Here is a 10,615-nt window from a genome sequence, read left to right on the forward strand (position 1 = left end):
ATATTTATTACCAAAAGTAATAAATATTTTTAAAGTGTTACATTTTAACCATATATTAAAGCCATTTTTAAAATGTACTATTGGGGGGAAATGAGCAGCATACGTGTCGGGAAAATTATAATTATCTTTAATTTTAAAAGAAAAAAAAATTCTTACAAGGCAACAAGAAAATAACAAAAGCCAGAATAGAGAATGGGCAAAAGACAAAAAGGGTTAGAAATAAACACAAATGGCCAATAAGCACGTAGAAAAAAAAAATGTCCAGCTTCATTAGTAAACAAAGGGATGCAAGTTAAAACTACTTGTCAGGGCTTCCCTGGTGGCGCAGTGGTTGAGAGTCCGCCTGCCAATGCAGGGGACATGGGTTCGTGCCCCAGTCCGGGAAGATCCCACATGCCGCTGAGCGGCTGGGCCCGTGAGCCATGGCTGCTGGGCCTGCGCGTCCGGAGCCTGTGCTCCGCAACGGGAGAGGCCACAACAGTGAGAGGCCCGTGTACCGCAAAACAAAAACAAAAACAAAAAACAACAAAGAGCCAACACTGCCAAAAATAAATAAATAAATAAATAAATAAAAACCTACTTGTCAGTTTGGCAGAGACAAAAATGCAAAGCACCCACTGATAACAAGGGGATGAGGAAACAGACGTTCAAATACATTTGTGATTTGGAGAGAAAGTTGGGGTTAACTTTCAGGATACAAATTTGGCTATATGAACAAAAGCCTTTACCAAGTGATTTCCTCTAGGAAATTTTCTTACAGAAATAATCATATACTTATGTATGGGTTAGTCAATTAGGATATTTTTCAAAGAATCATTTATAATAACTGGTGAACAAGAGGGGATAGAATGCTGTAAGTCCAGGAAAGAACAATGGAAGCACCTAATGGCATAGGACAGAGGTCGGCAAACTTTTTCTGTACAGCTGTAGAGTACATATTTCAGGCTTTTCAGGACCCTAAGAGACGGGCACAACTACTCAACTCTGCCATGGTAATGTGAAATCAACCACAGACATTACATAAATGAAAGGGCATGGCTGTATTCTGATAAAAGTTTATGTAAGAACACTGTAATTTGAATTTCATATAATTTTCATGTGTCATAAAATATTCTTCTTCTCTTGACTTTTTCAGCCATTTAAAATTTAAAACCCATTCTTACCTGGCAGGCTGTACAGAAACAGGTGGCAGGCTGGATTTGGCCTGCAGCTATAGTTTGTCAACCCCTGGCATAGGAAAATGCTCAGAAAACATTGGTAAGGGATTAAAGTAGATTACATAAAAGAATATAAACACAGAGAAAAGACTAGAACCAGAATATCTGAGATTGGAGCCCCAGGTTTTTTCAAAGCTCCAAAGACACAGGCAGATTTGAGAGTCACTGCAATAAAATGTTAAATAGTGTTTTTTTCTGAAGGATGAGATTATGGGCAATTTGTTTCTTTTTTGTACTTTTTGTATCTTTCAGATTTTCTACAATAAATAAGTATTACTAATCAGGAAAATGTTAAAATAAGCAAGAAAAATTTCTAGCTTAGAGTTTCTCAACCTTGACACTCAGGACATTTTGAGCCAGATAATCCTTTGCTGCAGGGCTGTCCTGTGCACCGCAGGGGGTTAAGCAGCATCCCTGGCTCTACCCACTAGATACTAGAAGCACCTCCCCAGGTGTGACAACCAACAACCAAAAATATCTCCAGATATTGCCAAATGTCACCTGGGGAACAAAGTCGCCCCCCGTTGAAAACCACTGACTTAGAAGAAAGATCTGACCTCCAGCATACTTTTGTGAGAGGAGAAAAGATGGAGTATTGTACTTATCTTTCTAATCTTTAGGCCTCTATGAAAGGCTTTATGTTTGTCCAAACCATACAGTAATAAAAATACAGTGTTTGCGAGAATAAACATTGTAATTACAAATGCAGTGGTGCCTGGAACATAATTTCTCGTTTTTACTTTTTCACAACTGTCTGATTAATCAACATCTGGACCTAAAACCCTTCAGAAAGGTGAATTTGTTGACTTATTGAGATAAATACATTGAGTCACATGAGTTTTGTATCCATGAAGAGGTTACTTAGGCTCCTGCAGTTGACAGTGTGAAGGGGATTCTTATAAGCTTATTTTTATACAACATTAGGAAAAGTTTTGCACCTGACCCTTTTTATTAAAAAATGTTTCAGACATACATAACAGAATTGAGAATTATTTAACAACCACGTACTAGCCACCAGAGCAGTGGAATAAAACCCTATACATACAATCGCTGTGCTGCCCATCTATCACATTTTCAAACCCCCGAAAGTAATCACTTTGCCAAATTATCATCCCCATCCATTTCTTTATAATTTTTGTCAACGAGTTACACAGCCTGGTTTTCGCTATATGACCAGCACGGTATAGAAGACTCTTGAGTAAATTTATGCTTCAGCTCCGCTGAGGCCAAGGTACTGCACACATATCTTAGTCGTTTATAATCAAAAGATAAAGCGCACCCTGTGCAACTGAGAAAGGGCATTTGGGAGCCGCGCCTGAAAGACTCAGCCCTCTCTATGATTGCCTGCACTTCCTTTGTCCTGCTGCATCCTTTTCATTTCTTTTAAAGTCTTAGGCGAGTCGAGTCTTGTGAGTCCTTTCAATTGTCCAACCTTGTTTATACCTTCAATGATATTTGATCTATGTTCAGAGAACAGGCTTACATTTATTCCTAGTGGAAAAGATGTACTGTTTTCACATGCCTTTTGGAAAAGGGCTTTCAAGTTTTTTCTCATCTCTTATACTCAAAACTGATTAAAAATGTATACAACTGCGACAAATGAAGACTAGATAGTATGAGTGATAGTGACAAATTTGCCTCTTTGCTAATTTGTAGCATTTTTCATTTTTGGAAACCTAAATGAACGTTCTTTCCCCTAATAAAATGTTTCTACAAGAAACCTTGCTTCTGATATCTCCAGATGTAAAGATTGTTTTTTCTGTATAATTCTTCCAATGCACATAATTTACATTCATGATTAAATTATTATTTTGTAAGATGAAAATCAGACAAAATCATTTTGACAAATGTGCAATGATACTCCGGGGCCATGCCTTGATCTTCTCCCAGCCTGTGTCTGGCTCATGTCGTGTTCCTCCTTTGCCTTCTGCTCCTGTTGAAATACCCTCCTCCACATCTCTGCTGATACAAATTCTACTCTACCTTCGAGAGTTAGCTTAAATCTGGCCTCCTCCATCGAAGTCTTCCTGGCCCGCCCCAAAGCCTTCCTATAAATCCATTCCTATAGAACACTCTGCCAGTGTTACTCAGTGTGGATACTACTAGTATTCCATTAGATGGAACTGTAGTCCTTCCAGAAAATGTTTAAGTTCTATAAGAATTGAAATCTTGTTCAATATCTCTTGCTTTATATACCTTTATTTTCAGTGCCTAAAAACAATGCCTAAAAATCACCTTGCACATATTAGGAGCTGGATGAGTATCTGCAGTTCGGTTTGATAATGAGAACACAGAGGAGAACATCATGTTCAAGAGTCTGGGTTCTGGATCAACTCCTGGTTGCACTGCTTACCATGGACAATTTACTTAAACTCTCTGATTCTCATTCACACAATAAGGATAATTATAGAATCTACCTTGTTGGGCTGCTGTAAAGATTTATAAAGATTAAATAAGAGAATGCAAGGTAGCCACAGGAAAAACTCCCTGTGTTTCTTCTTTACTCTCACCCTCACAATACTTCTGACACCAGATGTGTGGGTTTTCCACAAACATCAAGCAATTCTGCAACACCAGCTGGGTGTCCTACAGTTCAGTTCAGTTCTTATACCATCCATCTGTAGTTAGCATCAGATCCCACAAGTTAAGGGCTCAGTCCCACAAGACTGCACCCACTTTATTTTTTTTTTATTTTTTTATTTTTTTTTTTTCTTGCGTTATGCGGGCCTCTCACTGTTGTGGCCTCTCCCATTTGCGGAGCACAGGCTCCGGACGCGCAGGCTCAGCGGCCATGGCTCACGGGCCCAGCCGCTCCGCGGCATGTGGGATCTTCCCGAAACGGGGCACGAACCCACGTCTCCTGCAACGGCAGGCGGACTCTCAAGCACTGCGCCACCAGGGAAGCCCTGCACCCACTTTAGATGCCAATCACCAGTCCCAGGTTGTTACCTGTACCTTTGACTGACCTGCTATAAATTGGGGTTCCCAGAAATTTGCTAGAACAGCTCACAGAAATCAGGGAAATACTCACTTACACTTGCTGGTTAGCTATGTAACAAAGGATATGATAAAGGATACAGATGAACAGCCAGATGAAGATATACATAGGGTAAGATCTGAAAGGGTGCTGAGCTCAGGAGCTTCTGTCCCCAGGGAGCTGGGGTGCACCACCCTCCCAGCACATAGATGTGTTCACCAACCCACCAGCCTCCATCCTAAAGCTACCTAGGAGCAAATCAAGAGTTGCCTCATAAGAATAAAATACACTTCTATCACCCAAGAAATTCCAAAAACTGTAGGAGCTCTGCGTCAGGTACTGGGGTCAAAGAACAAACATTAGAACAAAATATACTCCTAGTGCTCTTATCACTTAGGAAATTACAAAGACCTTAGGAACTCTGTGCCAGGAACTGCGGGCAGAGACCAACGTATGTATATTTTCTATTATTTCACAGTGGCTTATTACATAGTAAACCTCAAAAAATGATAGACATTTCTTAAATTATCATCAGCAGTGTCAAGAAGGATATTTCTTCTTGCCTAGCGATTGTACTAAGTTCTTCAAGATGAGAAGATGCTATTAATTTATAATGTAAGAGTGACTCTCACCAGAGCGATACCTCATTCCACAAGCAAAAATGGGTTTGCGAAAGTCAATTTATAATATTCACTATTATAATGTCCAAATAGGCATCAGGGAATCTGAAATAGCTGGATTCCGTATACATTATACTGGGTGATGCTGGTAATATATTCTTCCTGGGTAATTCTGCTTTCCTTCTATCATAAAACATAATTGTGTCTAATACATAAATATAAACAATCCCAACAAATTAGTCCACACCAGAAAATCACAATTAGTTAATTCACTAATTGAGTGTTTTTGTACTTTATTGTCAAATATATTCTTTTTTGTTTTATGTTACATATTTTTATTTCTAATTAAATCCACTACTGACCAGAAATACATTAAACTTTCTTTAAATATTTAGCCTTCTTGCATTTACACATTCATTCAAAGACTACTGAGAACAAACTATACTCAAGGCTCTGGGTTAGGCTGTCTGACGCATTCAAAGATAAATAAAATATATTAGATCCTTAAAAATCTGTATTCTCTTACAGGAGATTAAACGCATACACAAATATCCATAATATAGTATAGGGTGGAACAAGTGTCAAGGAAGAACTAAAAGAATTCAAATAAAGAAGAAATCACTTCCAGGTGAAAGAGGAGGGAAAAGTAGTAGTAGCATTTGAAGTGGCCTTAAATCCTCAAAGAGGTATGCAAAGATGACAGGGCATTTCACAACTAGGACACCGTTTCAGATAATATATTCAACTGTTCAAATTTGAAATATATTGAACTGTTAATACCTGTAGCCAATATATAGGATCTAAATGAAACTAACAAATTATTTTTTTCGACAGAATGTAAACAGAACAATAATCATGAATTCTATTATTCCCTATTATGGATTTGATAATTCAAAGCTTTTAGCAGTAATTAGTAAATATCCAGATTGCAAAGATTAATAACATGTTCCTGCTAATACCAAACACTTTTGGGATCAGAGTGTACATACACACACACAAACACACACACACACACACACACACACACAGCTTGAATTCTTTGCACCTAACATCTAAAATCTGAGAGAAAATATTCTTATTCCCACAGTCTTATTCCCCAATCTTCTAGTGCTTTATAACATACTATCCCCACCAGGCAATGAGCCATGCATTATACAGACTATATTTTGAATATCATGTCTAATTCTGAACATGCTGCAATTTAAGAAAAACAATGACAAGCATTTGTCCAAGGGGGAGTGACCAGGGCAGTGAGGGTCTAGAAATCATAGGTTATAAGAAACAGATGGGGGCTTCCCTGGTGGCGCAGTGGTTGGGAGTCCGCCTGCCGATGCAAGGGACAAGCGTTCGTGCCCCGGTCTGGGAGGATCCCACATGCCGCGGAGCGGCTGGGCCCGTGAGCCCATGGCCGCTGAGCCTGCGCGTCCGGAGCCTGTGCTCCGCAACGGGAGAGGCCACAACGGTGAGAGGCCCGCGCACCACAAAAAAAAAAAACAACAAAAAAACCGATGGGATAAAAGGGCATGGATGGTCCACAGCAAGAAGACTAAGGATGGATATTAGAGCTGTCTTCATATATTTGATGGACTCTAGTGTTTTACCCTGGAGATGGGTGGCAAATGATCTGATATTTGTAACAGTTAAAGTGTGGATTTTGCAAATGATTTATTTTTATATAAACTAGAAAGAGGTCAATATTATCAAGATACTCTCCCTCATTTACATTTCAGTGTTTTCTTAAATGGTCCATAAGTGTAATTATATGTATATCGAGTTATCTATATTATCTATGTTCCCATACCTCATTAAGTCTCTCATAAGTCAGACAGTAACTTCCCTAAGGCTCAAATACCATAATACAAGAGTTGACATCTAGAGCTAATGAGAAGAATTAGAAACAAGCAGGCCGACTCAATCTCAACCAAAAAAAACAAAACAGAACAGAACAAAACCTTAAGCTTGTTCCATCAAGGAAAGGATCTTCTTAGAAAAGTATTGAGCTGCCTGATACTAAAAGTATCCAAGTAGAACCTTCAGGATTATTTGAATGGTTATAGGAGGGGTCACCACAATGAGTAGGGGCATAATCTCTAAGACCCCTTTTAACACTGAAAATCCATGCAACAGAATAGGTGTGAAAATATCTGGAAAACACACCACAGTTCTTTAATTCCAAAACAAATATTTGCCAAAGCCAAAACAAGAAACTGCAACAATCCTTCTTTTTTATGAAGTTTTCTAGTGACACAATGCCTTCCATAAGGGGTGCAGCAGCGATACCCTTGATGACTGTGAGTCCCTACCCCAAAATGTAAAATACTTCAACTCAATTACAAATCTAGGAACATGGGAATTACTATCACTCACGACTTATTGGAAGAATGAGAACACAGTTTCTCTAAGGAAAAATCATACACAACTACATAAATAAGCATTTGAATAGGGGGCAACCCATAGCTAATTTGCTTAAAATCTTAACTGTTTTGTCAAGCACAGAGAGCTGAATTAAAGACAGGCAATCAAAGGCAGTGATTATAAAGCACTTATCCAGTTGGAGTCATGCTAACAATGGGATCCCCTAGCCATCATGCTAGCACTGATATTATTTTGACATTTTTATAAACAATCTGTTAGAGGGAGACTTCTCCAGATTCAAAGAATAAATTTAGCTTCTTCAAGTACTAAGCTGTCAAACTGGTTAGGGATAAACTGCCTTAAAATGTCACATGATTGAAGGAGTGGGCAGCAGAAAAGAGACAGATGGGCTTCAAGGTGAGTTGCAAGTAATGCTTTTAAGCAAAAATTACCCCAAGAATCAGCCACTTAATAATGGATGACTTTCCAATCTATATCTCTAATCCTGACTTCCCTTCATGAAAACCAGGCCTGTATAGCCATCTGCCAATTATATATTCCCACCTGTATGTCCCACAAGCACATCAAACTCAAGATATCTCAATGTGAACTCTTTATCTCCCCTTCTTCCCCACTTCAAATCCTCCTCCTGTAGTCTCCTACACATTTGCTAATACCATCAATCATCAATTGCTCAAGCCAGAAACATGGAAATCACCATATTCTACCTGTAGCAGAGACAGTCTAATGGTCACCAAAATCTATGTTCTCCTACACCATGTACCCCTTGCACTTTACAAGTGGTCTTATGACAAGTTTCGCTCTTATGAAATGAGAACAAAGGTGATGGAGGCCACTTTTGGATCTGGCCCATAATACTCCTGTGTTTACACCTTCATGCGCTTTCCCCTTCCTAAGGATTAAAACAGCAATAATCAAAGCAATCTTGGAAGATAGATATTGAAGACGATCCAGGTGTGATGAATTAGGATCCCTCAGAGATGAATCAGATCCATCTACCACCAACATCAGCAACCTAGAACACACTCTAAACCTGAAAAAGAAATAAATTTTGACTGTTCGAGCTACTGCATCTTTGGGCCTCTTTGTTAACGGTAGTTTAGCCTAGACTAACTAATACACTACTCTTATCTGCCCATAATCATAAATCACCAAGTCCGGCTTCCTACATATTTCTCAAGTCCACTTCCTCCTATCTCCCCTTATCTCTTCATTGTTCCACCACCTCTTTACACATGTCTCTCACTCCAGGCTTGCTCACTTCTCTGCTGTAGAGGACACCTTTTGGGTTTCTCACAACCCTACATTTCTCCATTCCACCATCCTAACAGTCTCTGGGGAGGCTGTCTTCTAGGGAGGTTGTCTTCTGAGGAATCACTTCTCCCCAGTGATGTAGTAGCCTTGCTATCCAGGTAGGAATAATACCATCACCTGGCCTCAGGGGAGGGTCCTAGGTGGAATTAGCCAATCAGAGTAGTTCTATCCCCCTTGGCCTGAATTTTGGTTTGATTGAGTAAGAGATGCTCTGTATGTCTCTATTTACTCACTTTGAACATGGACAGTGAACTATATAGTCCCAGGAGCTGTTGGCAGCCATCTTGCAACCAGGAAGTTGTAGAGACACCAAGGAAGGCAGAGCTGGAAAAAAACTGAATCTTTGGTGACACAATTCAGCTGAGGAGTCAAATTTACCTTGCTACCTCTAGATTAGGGGTCCCCAACCCCCAGGCCGTGGACCAGTACTGGTCCACAGCCTGTTAGGAACCAGGCCGCACAGCAGGAGGTGAGCGGCGGGTGAGCGAGCCAGTGAAGCCTTGTCTGCCGCTCCCCATTGCTCGCATTACCGCCTGAACCATCCCCCCACCCTCTGTGGAAAAACTGTCTTCCACGAAACAGGTCCCTGGTGCCAAAAAGGCTGGGGACTGCTGCTCTAAACATTCCACTTATGTGTGTCAATAAATTCCCTTGTTATACAATCCAATTTGAGTTTGACTTTCTATTACTTACGATGCAAAGGGTACTAATTGAAAGAGTCTTCATTCCAATCCCAGTTCATCCTCCACATAACTGAATAGAACAATGTCTTTAAAATGAAAGCCTGATCAAATAACCCCCCACTTAAAAACACTGAAAGCTTTCCTAAGGTCTTAGCCCAACATACTGGGTCCTTTACCCCATCTACCTCTCCAAACTCATTTCATGGTCTTCAAATCTGCAAAATTCAGGTACAGAAATACCATGGACCTTTTGTTGTTGTTGTTGTTGTTGTTGTTGTTGTTGTTGTTTGTTTTTTGCGGTACGCGGGCCTCTCACTGTTGTGGCCCCTCCCGTTGCGGAGCACAGGCTCCGGACGCGCAGGCTCAGCGGCCATGGTTCACGGGCCCAGCCGCTCCGCGGCACGTGGGATCTTCCCGGACCGGGGCAGGTAGACTCTCAACCACTGCGCCACCAGGGAAGCCCCCAAGGACCTTTTTGTTTCAGAAAAACTGAACTGTTCCCTTATACCACACTACATTCCCAGAACTATTTTCCTTATTATGCAGCAATTTTCTCCTCCTGGATGGGTGTAGTAGCTTTCGGAACTACATACATCCTCAACCATGTTGAAAAAGAGGCCAAGACATATTATTATGAGACATTCATCTCAGAATTGTGTGTAGTAGTAGGAAGTTGGCAACAACTCAAATGCCCATCCACAGGAAAATGAATAAATGCATTATGATATATTCAGATAAAACTATAAGGCAATTAAATAAGTGACATATCTACATGAATAAATCTCAAACATATGATGTTGACGAAAAAATAAGTCACAGAAGAATTCACACAGCATCACTGAAACATGCAAAACAAAAAAAATTATTGTAGAGGTAAAAATACACTTGAGAATGATATTTCTGGGGAAAGAGGGAGGTAAATGATATCAGGGAGGGATGTACAGGCAGCTTCAAATCTATATGTAATGTTTCACTTCTAAAAAAGGATTTAAAGCAAATATTGAAAAAAGAATAAAGTATGGCACAGTGAGGTAGTGTTGTACAAGAATGTTCATTCTAATATTGTTTATACCATTTTGCACACTTGAAATATTTTTATATATTACATAAAATATCACATTCAAAAGCTTTCTTATCCTCCTTCCCTAACCTTATTAACCTCATTAAAGCTGGTTCTATAGCGAATGGTCTATGACCAGAATAATGATGAAGATCTGGTCACCAAACTTTAGGAAAGATATAATCAAGCTAAGGAAGGTTCAAAAAAGCAATTGAAATAGTGCACTGTGTTGGTGGAACTATGGAAATACAGCTTCTCATACACTGCTGGTAGAACCATGAATTTGTATAACTTACACAAGAAAAACTTGACAATGTCTATTAAAGGAAAGAAGGAAGGAAAGGAGGACAGGGAAGAAGAAGGGAAAG

The sequence above is a fragment of the Lipotes vexillifer genome, unplaced genomic scaffold (genome assembly GCF_000442215.2).
Source record: "Lipotes vexillifer unplaced genomic scaffold, Lipotes_vexillifer_v1.1 scaffold1086, whole genome shotgun sequence".
In the NCBI taxonomy this organism is placed as follows: Eukaryota; Metazoa; Chordata; class Mammalia; order Artiodactyla; family Lipotidae; genus Lipotes; species Lipotes vexillifer.